Raw genomic sequence first — 13101 nt, 5'->3', positions numbered from 1 at the left:
CACACTAGTCCAGACAAACGTTAGGAGTGGCTTAGAGTTGGGTAGTATGAGTGGAGACAGGGAGAAATTATCAGATTATTGATAAATCTCAAAGACAGATTACACAAGACTTGCTGATGAATTAATAGGATGTCATATGTGAGAGAAACAGAAAAGTTAAGGATGAAGCTCAAGTTTTTAGCCTCAACAATTAGAAGTATGGAAGGGGGAAACTGTTAAATGCAAATTGTACCAGTGCAAGGGTGAAATGAGGGGTTGTGCTGGATTTAATAATTTTGAGATGCCTACAAGGCATACAAGTGTAGATGTCACATGTCATATTCTTTCCTAAATAAATAAATTTAGGGGGAAAATGCGTATTCAAGTTTGTCCTCCTCAATATAATGCATCTATCTCAAGGGCCAGACAAGTGACCAGATTTTAAAGCCCATTTCCAACCCTGAGACATGACAATCCAATAGTCCTCCCCTCACAGCTGAAATAAAAGCTATTGGTTCTCCTCTTCTATGACTCCTACAGGATCTTTCCTTCCGCACATGCATTCCTTGCATTTTCCACATTGCATTCTCCCTCTTTCCTCTAGCTTCCTGAGGCATAGGTCCCTCTTATTTTGGAAAAAGAAGAAAAGAAATACAAACCCTCCATTTGACCATCCTGTTCTTTCATTTCCCTCATTTCCCTGACTAAACTTGGTCACTTCCCCCTCAGGTCTCTGATGAAGCTTTCTCTTCTTAACCCTGATTACCCTCTCCAGTCCTGACCCTAAACCAGTCCTTTTGAGGCCAAGCCTACAGCCTGTTCTCTGATCTGTGAACCCCCACTAGGGCTCTGTACCATTCCGTGTGGTTGACGTCTCATGGGGGCCTCCCCCAGGATTCATTTTTGGCCATCTGCTCTCCTATTTGCATGATTTTCCCTCAGAAAGCTCATCATTCCCATAACTACAATGAACATCCCTGCGTGGATGACTCCCAACTGTTCATGTCAGTCTTCGCTTTGTATCAGAGTTTGACTTCCTAAGAGTATCTAAGCAAAGCGGTGGTCTGGCATAAGTGCTGGAATCGATGGCTTGGGGTTAAGTTTAACTATATAAACTTGGAGTTATATTTAGCCTCTCATACTTTATAAAATGGCAATAATAATAGTACCTAACTCAGTTTCCATGAGGATTATGTGAGCTTTATGTATAAAACATAGTCCCTGGCACATTGTAAATAATAAATGTAATAATAAAATGTAAATAATAAAAGCCATCATTATTGGAGATCACACGATCAGCAAACTCAATTTATAGAACCCTAATTCTTCCTTTGCCTCTCTCCATCTCTAATTGGTTCTCAAGTTTTTCTGTGATATCTCTAGTTCTCAGACCCGCATATTTAACATTTGTAATAATCTTTGATTTACCCACTACTTCAATTTTGTTAATCCAGTCAGTTGACAAATAGGTCTTCCTAACTTTCCTACTAATTTTTTTCTTGAAATGTGACTTCAGTCTTTTTCTTTTTTTTTTCATCACTCTGCGATGCCCCAGCTTATTTCCCATCTCCTCATACTAACACAAGCAGAGCAGCAACCTCCTCATTAGTCTCCATGGACTCAGCCTCTGACCCCAAAACCATGGAAATATTCTCTAAGTCCCCATCTATTCTCTCCTTCAATCAGAAACTTTGAGTTGCTGTTCCTTTTCTAACAGATGAAGAATCCTCTAAGTACATAGTACTTTTTAGAACTTCCATAATACAGCTCCATTCTATGCAATCTTATTTCACCTGCTTACCAGCTCTGTCTCCCCACTGCCTGAAGCCCATCTCATGCGCTTTCTGGCCTCCCTCCTTTCATGCACATTGTTCTCATCTGGAATGCCACCCTCACTTTTCTCCACCTTTCTAGTCCTACCTGTTCTTTAGCCCAACTCTATCTCAGCCTTCTCCCTGAGGTGCATGAAATCTCATTCATTTGATTACTCCCATGCCTGAAATCAACATTTGATGCTATTTACATATTGTAGCATATTCTTCCATAAAGTGCCAAATATATGTCATTTTTGGATGTATTAGATTATATTTTAAAAGGTTACAATCTTTCCTAAACTTCATTGTTCCTGCTTCATCCCTTCCCTACCCCAAGCCTAGGAGAGCTGTAAGTGGTAAAGACCCTGGAAGCCTTGATGAGAATATAAAAATAATGATGATGATGATAATAATAAAAGTAATAATAACATACACTGTGCTATATGCCAAGTACTCATCTATGGCTTTTTACATATATTAATCATTTAATCTTCACAATAATTCTATAAAGTAGAACTATTATGTCTATTTTACAGCTGAAGGAAACTGAAGCACAGAAGTTAAGTACCTTGACCATGATTGATTACTGACCCAGAGTAATCTTCACACATGCAGATAAGTGAAGGAATGCAAAATATAATCTAGGAAAACAATATTGTAGAACCTCCATTGAAGAATCAAAAAAAAAAGAAATCCTAAGACTCACCCTTACTTCACTGACACAAAGTAACTGTATTTCTGGATTGTAAGAGGGAAAGAATAAATAGAGATAGTTTTTTTTTTTAAGATAAAATTTGTCATCTCTTTATTTCTTTGATTCTCAATGAATCACAGAAGAGGCTGGAAAAAACATCCAGTCCCACCTTCATTTCCCCCATTCCCATTATAAATCAGGCCACCCAACTACAACCATCAGCCCATAACATTAAATAAGCATCCATGTAAATTGGCAACTGCTGTGTCCTAGGAGGAGACATGTTACATGGTCTTCTCTGAAAGTCATGTGCTTCTCTTCTATACCTGGCACATGGGACAGTTTTGGATATGCACAAATAAAGAAGTGCTGTATGAATTAACTTGTGACTGAAAATCGATCAAGTATTCCCCCCACAAATAGCAGCTTGTCATCACCTACCTGAACTCCAGCTGTTCACTCTTTAGAAGAGCCTGGAGCCATCCCTTCATGGCTGGCCCAGGAGGCTGCAGTCTAACACAGAAAGCAAATCCCCCAGAGCTGGGCTGTCCCATCCACACTCAGTATCTCCCATGGGTGAAGGAAAGACTGTAGCTTGACCACAGTGAAGACTAACGTGGTGATTTGAAGACTTAAACAAATCAGTCATTTTCCTGTTGCATAAGTAAGAATTTGTACCTCTTGTCTTTTTGTTAGAAAAGGAGGGAGAAGTGTGGCTTGTTACCTCAGAAAACGCTGCCCAATGAGAGGCTGGCCCTTTAGAGGCTCTGCGCTGGTTGCCACACAGGATTTTGCAAACCTGGCTGAAAAGTTCTTGAAATAGTTATCTTTGTTTACAGTGGTGTTTAGAAAAATAAAATGAAAATTAAGAAACCTTGTAATATAATACTCTATACCACCTCATTGGTATTCAAATATGTTTTTCTAAGCTCAGATGATTTCCATATGGGTGGAAGATTTCAGATTTAATTTTACTAAATATAATTAATATCACTTTGAAACAGTAGCTATCTATATATCATTCTACCTCCAGCAAAATATTTATGCTTTCCCTCTCACAACCCAGGAGATGTTTCACCTGCCACACATATTCTTGACTAGCATTCAAGTGGATCATTAGCTGTTGTGCCCCTAGCATCTATTCTGTCTTAATGACTTCTATCCTCCAACACTGCTGAAAGTGACTTGAGGCAGTACAGATTCCAAAGGCAGCCTGCCAGATGAAGCAGAGAAGCTGCAGGAAGCATACATTGAAAGAAAAGTGAGGGCAGTTCCCCAGAGATAGGTGTACGGTTAATGTAACCATGGTTTTTAATCTCCTCATATACTCTCTTTGTAACTATACATGCCTTGAATAGTATGTTCAAAAGAAACATGATAATAGCTAACAGCTGGACTCTTTCTAGCACTTTCTTATCAAGTACCTTCTAGTTTGCAGCCTCCCAGAACAAAGAGTGTCTCTGTTGCTTAAGCCCAGAAGCTTGATTTATAAACTTAGTGTAATGAACCCTGTCAAAATTTCATTACCAATTGGTTTGTACCATAATATATGTGTGGAGCAGCTATTGAATACAAGGATGACTTCTTTCAATGCACTAGAACTTTCCCTTTGTTAACTTTCTCTTAGCCCTGGGAATTGTAATGTCTCCTTTGTATTTAGATAGTTGCCATTTAGCCAGCTGCCATAAGATAGCCATCTCTATCTGATTTCTTTGGAGCTATAATTCACATATTAAAGTGGAATCCACATCTTTTATCCCCCCTGGGTGATTAACAGAAAAGATCCTGTCCATAGCTGATTAAACACCTGTGTGTTCTTGCTCATAAGAATCCAAGTTAAATCTCAAACTACAAGTAATCATTACCGTCTTTCTGGAACCCACGAATGCCAAGGCACTTGCTCCACAAGACAGCCTGGAACCAAGGTGTAATCAAGCCTTTCACTGGTCCCACCGGACCGGGCTATGAATCATCTCCCTTTCTTACCCAACTGGCACAGATAAATAACAACTGAACAGTATTTTGTCTCCTGAAGAGTATAATTTCCTTAAATTAACATAAGGTACTAGCTGTTGTATTCATTTGCAGCTTTTATAAGGCCACACATATCTCAGGAAGGCCTAACTAATCTCAGGAAGCAACCCACATGTGGAAAAAGCCTATTACAGAGTTCAAATCCTCTTAAGGAGCTGGAGTAGGCGGTATCGTCCTCACAATCACCTGTCTGGGAAATTTGAGCTGATGGGACCTGAACAGCATTGCAACGCCAAGCAATAACGCCACCTTTTGTGCTCAGGTTCATTTTATTGCCGGAATCATTCTATCACCTGCCTCTTCCCTAGGGGCTGAGCTAGCAGACTGTTACATCTATCAGCAAGTCCATCTGGTTCACTGAAATTTATCTCACAAATAGTAGCTGGTCAAAAGATGAGAAAGTGGCACAAAGTGGTCTAATTTTTGTAAGTCCTCTCCCCCACTACACATACACACAACTCTGTGGGGAAAAGCACCGGCTTCTCTTTCACTGGAGCAGCAACCTGTGAAGTGATGGGTCCTTTCAGAGCATTCAGATATGGCCTACATTGGGGCTGATACTTATTCCAGTTGTGTCTGGTATTTTATTCAGGTTAAACCTGCAGCGATCCGGTCTTCCACTGAAAGTGACTTTTTCTCCTAATCTTCATAACCTGGAGGGAGTACAAATCATTTAGACATATACAAAAGGTAATGATGCATTCATAATATAAACAAAAAGCAGGAAATTTTTTTCCTTGCAAGGATTCCTGCTAAATATTTTAAGAATCAGTGGGAATTATGATATTTATTCATTTTTTAACCATGGGTTGGATTTGCAGCACCCCTTCAACCCCCTAGTCTGGGGCTAGAATGTAGTTTCCCACACTTGGTGCCCTAGTGGTCAAGAATGCATGCTCTGTAGCCACCTGGATTTGAATCTTGACTCTACTATACAGCTAATGGTGGCCTAGAGACAATAATAGTACCTCCATCATCAGATGGTAGTGAGGATTCATTTGGTTAATAGAGATGAAATATTTAAATAGTAACTAGCTGATCATAAGTGCTACATATTATTTTGATTATATTCCACCAAACACTAGTTCCAAGAGATGTTCCTGAGGAAACAAGAATCTGTGGTCAAATAAGATTGGAAATACTTCACAGTAATATGTTTCATGAAATCTATAAAGCTTATCAATTAGGTACCAGTAAGAAAGGAAAAGCAGGAAACAAGGCTCTCCTGGGACTTGGCAGTTCAGATTTCAATTTTATTACTTTCTTGGCATGTGGCAGGTAATCCTTTTGCATCGATGTCAGTAACAAAATACACCAACTACAGCGTATCTTCCTATCTTAAGTTCTATCAGGCACTTGGTTATTGCTTTGCAAGAAAATATGGGATTGTAAACCCTGCAGTACTGAAGTTTTGCCACTCTAACATCGCACATACACCCCATTGCTGTGTTTCCATACCTCTTGGCATATACAGTAACTTCTCATTTCAGTGCCAGATTATGGTGTGATCTTTCTGAAGACATTTTGAAGAGCAATTAAACATCATATACATTCTAAGAAGATATCTAACTCAATTAATGTGATGACAATAGGAACAGCTGTGACCAAGTTCACATGTGCCCAGCAGTGACCTCAGCTGAGCAGGTCTCTACTGCTGCCTCCCAACAGCTCCTGTAAGATGCCACTGTCCAAGAAGTATACTAGCTTCAGAGATGATAAAATATGGGAGGAAAGTACTGCTTAGAATTGATGAAATACTTATGAACTCCTTTAGGACATCTCCAGTATGCATATTAGCATATTAAAAGTAGAAGGAAGCGCTGCAGTAAAGAAACCATCTTCCCTGATTGAAGCCAACATATCAGACCACACAGCTTCTTTACAAGTTAATACCTATCAACCTGTTAGGGTGTGCTTAAATTAAACCTGATATTGCAGAGTAATTGGAAGAGATTTTTGTAGCTCCTTTATATTCAAGTAGCAATAAAGAGAAGGAAGACAGACCCTAATGGAGTTCAGAACATGCTGCCCCAAAATATGGCACCTTGGCATATTAAATATTTTAACCTGGAGGAGTTTGAGAAAAGGGCAACAGCAGGAAGGTCAGTCACTCTGAGCTCCCCTGCTCCCAACTCTTTTCCCCTGAAATGGGTCATAAAATCCTTAATGTGAGAGTGCCCTCCCTCTACCCAGAGGAAAGGAGCATTCTTATCTCCAAAAATGTAGGGTGCCCAGAAGAGTCCTAATGAGCAGGCCTTGCTAGTTTCCCCTAGTTTAATACACTTACCTCATACTCTTTAACTTATCATATATCTCTACAACTGCCCACTTTTCATCAAACCCAAGAGAAAGATACATAGATCTGTTTCTTCAGGTCTTCCTTTCCTTATGAAGGCTTCCGTACCACATAAAACTTACATTCATTACATTTGTGTGCTTCTTTCCTGTTAATCTGTCTTTGTCAGTTTAATTTCCAGACTCAGCCAGGGACTCTGAGAGAGCCGAGAAAAACTTTTTCGTCCTCTACAATCCTGTTTGGTATCAAAGACAGAAAAGTAGCCCCCAAAGAACTGCTAGAGACTAGTGATGTGTCAGTCTCTCCAGACTTTTAAGGAAAATACTTGCCTTGATCTCAGTCCAAAGTTCTCATGATGAGGAGACGAACTCCTTAGAACTGGTCAAATTCTAGTTTAATAACAAACATTATTGAGGTCTCAATATCTAATAAGCCCTGAGCTCAGGAGCAGAGCTATGAAATAATTATGCAAGTTCCCTTTCATCACTGTAAAAAGGTAATAGTAACATAATAACAGTGTTATTGTCTATATGCAATGGAAGAAAGGAGTCAAGAAACCTTGTAATATAATACTTTATACCACCCTAATTACAGTGCCTGGCACAGATTGTTGCAGGGTTCATTCCAATGAGAAAGATGGAAAGGAAATGTAAGAAATGCTGCAAGAACAAGGGCCACTCTCCCTCCCCTGTCCTCTGCTCTAAAAGGGCAGATTCCCATAGAGGCCACCAAGCAAATGGCTCACTGTCCTCTGGCTTAGTTTTACTTTAAATTCAATCCATTCTAGTTCCTTTGTGCCTGCAAAAGGAGAGGAACTAAATGAGCCTTCAGCCTACTTGGCATCTGGTCCTCTGCCCCTTGCAAATGCTGGGGCATGACAGAGCAAACCAACAACTTGTTCCGCCTTCAGCTTGGCATTTGGGATGAGAACCAGAAGTGAGATCTGTTAGCAGAGGGGAGAAAAGGTGCATAGGAGCATTGGGCAGTAGGCTGGAGACAAACATCAACTCAGGGCTCTCACTTCGAGCCCCAGAATGGCAACCCAAGTGAAGGATGGTGCCTGAGGTACTGCCGGATGGCCCCTACTGACCCTCCGAAGTCGGGGCTGATGAGAACTTTGTGAGATATACAGGCCCACTTTCATGGGAGTTAGAGCCAGACTAGGTACGGAGATTTTGAATACTGGGTTACATGTCCTCAAGAGCACCCACTTCACAGCCAAGCTCCCAGTTCTTCCTCCCTGTCAGAGCAGCACAGCCAGCCGCTCCTACAGTGTTGTAGTGCTTCTGTGTACTCACAGCTACTCTGAGCAAGATGTCAGAGCTTAGAAGCTTAGCCTCCTGCTGGGAAAGAGAAACTGAAGTAAAAGAGAATGGTTTAAAGGGGGTTATTTGGAGGATGGGAAAACTATTAAATCCGCTTACTTTCTTTTTCTGTTTTTCATCTTAAGTGACTCAAAAGGAGGGGAGGGGAAAAGGTGTACAGTTCACTGAAAAAAATGACTGCTGGCAGAAAGTTGCAAGAGCATTGGTTCTGAATGTTCTCTTCAAAGTAAGATACTGTTTTCTGCTACTGTAGGGTCAGGTCTCATCCTATTAGTCTGATAACTAAAAGCTACTTGGTAACATGGAAAAATTCATCTAAAATACTCACTAGGGAATGCATATGCTTCATTGCTCCAGATTAAGTGTTGTAATAATAGCTTGTCTTCATGCACCAAATCGCTCTCAAAAGAATAAAGAATATACGATTTTTAAAAGTCTGACTGAACTCATTTATAAAATGTTAACTAATAGAGACAGCCTGGTATAATATCTGTCTGATGCCCCATGGATGGGTATCTATGGTGACTTCTTAAAAGTTGAAGCAAAACCCACACAGAAATTGGAACATCAGTAATTGGCAGTAGTAACAAAACTGATAACTTTAAGTTGGGTTTGGCTTCTCCAAGCAGACATTAATAGTGATAAGGAACAACTTGTTGAATCAACAACGATTGTCCTCACTTACAAGGAGGAAAGGAAGAACAAGGTAGATATGCGGCCCAGAATCACACCCATGAGAAAGAGTAAGGCATAATACAAGAGAAGAAGAGTGGAGGTAGAGGGTTGGGGATGCATTCAAGGGAAAGTTTGGTAGAGAAGACATTTGCAAACCAGTGACAATTTGAAGATGGTAAGCAGAGGGAGTTAATCTTATTTTTGTAGCAGCCTCTACAACTGCCTGGAGGATGGAGAGAGGCCACAGAAAAAAAAGATGGCATATGTCATTGGTTTCCATGGCAATGCCTAACGGTATCACCATCAGAGCATCATGACTTAGCAATGAGAGAATAGCAATGAGGATATAATAACTAATGATAGCATATACTAACATATTCCTTTTAAATCACTCCCCAAGCTCTTGTATTTATTCACTAATTTTTACACCTATGACATACAGAATATTATCCATGTTATTTTGGAGATTAAGAAACCAAAACAGGAGCAGTTCAAATGGACACAATCCTGAAAAGTAGTATTGCTGTTAATCTTTCACCATACATCACTTGAGAAATAATCTATGTGAAAGACTGTTTCACTGGTTTCATTATAAGTAATGAATTTTGAGCTAATTATTTTTGGAAAATGTACTACTGTTGTATGGAGGAAAGACCATTTCTAACAACTATTCATATGTTTCTTCTTTGCTTACAAAACAAGAAAAAGCAGAAATTTCAACTATTTCAACAGCTCAGCATTGCTTTCCAAACTTTTTGCATCGAAGATTGCTAGTCTGTCTATCTTCCCCTTATTGCAATTGACACTCTTTCAGGCTTTTAATATTTTTTTCTGGGCTTTGTTTCACTTTTGTCTTCTGTCTCCTTCTCTCTCCTCCTTCATTCATCTGAAACATAATCCCCTTCAACACACTTTTAAAACCAGGGGTGACATATAATTCCAAAATTCTTAGTAGAACTAATTAACATGAAGGAGTTCGTATGGCAGCGGAGAAGGCTTTGGACTTGGACAAACTGCAAACTGCATTCTAATTGTGCCTCTGCAACCTATCAGCAGGGGGACCTTGGACCAACCACTTCCCTAACATTAAAATAAGATAATAGAATGTACTTCACAGAGTTATGAGAATAAAATTAAATAATGTATATAGAGTACTTAACAATTATTATTCCTGGAGCTTTGAAAACCTAGGGGTCTCTCCCTAGGTGGCTCTCCTGTCACTTTCTCATATCCTATTTTACATTTTCTACCTTGGCTCTAAAGTCATTTGACAGTTACCTCTATTAATATCATGAGGGGAAAGAGAAATGCTCAGAAAAACTATGTTCACACTCAATATCTGTTAGGACCTCAGGAAGTAGCTGAGGAACCGTGGATCCAGAGACCAAAGTTTTCTTGCTGTGTGCCCCCTTACAAATTGTGTGATCTTGGGCAAGCTACTTAACTTCTCAGACCTTCATTTTCCTCTTCTATAAAATGTCATCAATACTTCATAGGGGGTTATAGGGATCTTGTGAAGGTTAAATGTGATTATGAATATGAAAATTGCCTTGGACAAGAGCATAACACACAATAGATGCTCAATAAAGTATGCACTGAATATTACTATGAATTTAAAATATTCCCTACCTTCTCACTTTCCTCAAATTTAACAATTTTGGTATATCCTATAATATAGTTGCTAAAATCATGTAGTAAAAGAACATTTATTAACATGAGACAATGCTTGTTATATATTACTAGGTGAAAAGAAGTATTTCTATCATTTTTGGGTTTTGTTTTTAGAAACACACACAAAGAAACTGTAAGAATTTTTACCAAAATGTTAACAGTGATTATCTCTGAGATGGTATGTAGGTGGTTTCCTTGTTTTCCAAGTGTCCTGAAGTAAGCATGAACCCTTTTCCCTTTAGGAAGAAAAAGTAAAACTAAAATTTAAAAAGGAAACTATGGCAACTTTTAAAAAGTATTATATTCTTAGGTACATAAAGCATGACCATGGAAGAAAAGCAGTAAAAGCAGCAGGGGCGTTGAGAGAGAAGGAAGCAGCCAAGAGCTTGGAGGGGAAGGGCGAGGGAGGAAAAGAGATCAGAGAGAGGACATGGGTCAAGTCAGGGCTAAGACTCAGAAAGAGCCTTGTCCTCTTCCAAGCATTTGTTTCTGCGACCACCAAAAAGCCTGTAGGGATACAGGGTTGTGTCCCAGCCAGGGAAGCCACCACATACCAGTTCCACCAGAGAACTGGGAGTCTGTGGCCTTCTGAGCTCTGTGGTTTCAAACTGCCTATCTTTTCTCTCTCAGGTCCATGAAAGGGTGATATTCTTGCCTGCCTTCATAAAACCTAAAACATGACTCAGATGGCCTCTAATGTGGCTTTCAAGCCTAGGAGTCTTGGGTACTTAGGTACCCTTAGGTTTACTAGGGTAAATGAGCAATAAACCAAAAGCTATTGCCACTAGGTGGCATGCCCCAAATACTATTTCACTTTGAAACTGGCAGAAAAGTTGAACCAGAGACCCTCTAAGTCCAAAGCATTGTTAGAAGCAACAAGGTGAAGACCATTTAAGGTTTTCAGTTTCTTCCTGGTTAAAAAAAAAAAAAAAATCATCACAATCATCACCTCCATAACACTACTCTCCAGAATAATAAATTCAATGTATTTCTCATGGACACATCTGAAAGTCTCCTTGGAAGACTCCCCTCCCACCCGCACCCGCACTCTGGTCCCCATCAGGGTCTGTAACCAATAACCCCATCTTTAGCCAACCAAAATAAATAAGTGCCCTCACAATACTCCAAAAGTAAAAATAGGTCTCTGGAATCATCACTGAAAAATGTCCAGCTGCAGATGTCGGATTAGCATTAGATGAAGGAGGACAAGAAAGGTCCTAATGTGGGATCTATTATAGTTGAAGAAGGACAAGAATGGTATTCAGCCCAAAATGAATATACTCCTTTTGATCTAATAAGCTTCTTTTACTAAATAGCAGTGCTACTGCCAGGACCTCCATATTTAGCTAGAGCTATCAGTCATTTACACCTTGCTGTCTTTTTTCCTAAAAGTTACATGCTGTTGAATATCCTGTAAGAAGAGGATTTTGTTCAGGAGGCTAAAGAGAGGGACTGTTTTGAAGCACATGAAAAGAGCACTCAGAGAGGAGGGAACAGAGTGGGACCTTGAACTTGAGGACTCTACATCTGGCTGCTGAGGCTCTCTGAACTCTTGGCATTTTTGAGTGAGGAGAGGAGAGTGGAGAAATAATTAAAGGGAAGTGCTGAAAGAAAGGGATGTGGCAAGACACACTTTGCATAATTTGCAGATCTGCCTAGGACTATCTGGATCATAAAGCCCTAGTGATGAAATATGAAGAAATATAGGCAGTTTAGTATTTTCTGATCATATAACTAATAGGAAACTGCCCCAATTCCCTGTTATTTAAGTAAATTAACTATGTGAGATATGACAATAAATATAAGGACAGATTTTTTAAAGCAAACTCCCATGGATATTCACACAAATGGGTACTACCCCTTTAAAGTGGGAACCTTAGGAAGCTGATCACTCATTTTGATGATACAAAGCATTTGGGGAGTTGCTCTTTTTGAATTGATTTTAGAAACTGACACATACCTTTTGAAAAGCCACAGTACTAACAAAACATCATTCTTTTTGAAGATGGATTTCACTTGATGATAGAACCAAAAGTCATGTGGAGCTAAATCTGGCAAAAAGGAAAGATGATCAATAGGAATGTTCTATTTTGAAATGAGATGACTTTGAAGTATTGACTGAAAGTATGTGTTCTGGTTTCAGCGTGGGCCCCCATACCCATTCCACTATTTCATTAGCTTTGTGAATATAAGCAAGTTATGAAATCATTCTGTACCTCAGTTTCCTCATCTATAAAATGCAAATGATAATATTTCTTACCTGATAATGCTTATATGTGATTAAATGAGATAATATGTGTAAAATACTTCCATGGTACTGGTACATACTGTTTACTAAATAAGTGGTCATATTGGCAGTAGAGGCAATAGCCATAATAGAAGTGGTGGAAACCACAATAAAAGTATACTGCCTCCTGAAGTAGCAGCTTTTAATAATCACACTGATTTGCATATGTTTTCTGAAATATTTTTTAAATCTTTTTTACTTATTAGCCAATCCTTATTTAAACTCAGGTGGTACATATTTCCAAAGAGCTCCTCTGTCAGTGGAGAATATTTAAACAGCAGTTTCTGCATCAGTGGTTTTAAATTACTATACCAATACATTTGAAT

Source organism: Vulpes vulpes, unplaced genomic scaffold (genome assembly GCF_048418805.1).
Source record: "Vulpes vulpes isolate BD-2025 unplaced genomic scaffold, VulVul3 u000000647, whole genome shotgun sequence".
NCBI classification, from domain to species: Eukaryota; Metazoa; Chordata; class Mammalia; order Carnivora; family Canidae; genus Vulpes; species Vulpes vulpes.
This window is presented reverse-complemented; position numbering follows the sequence as displayed.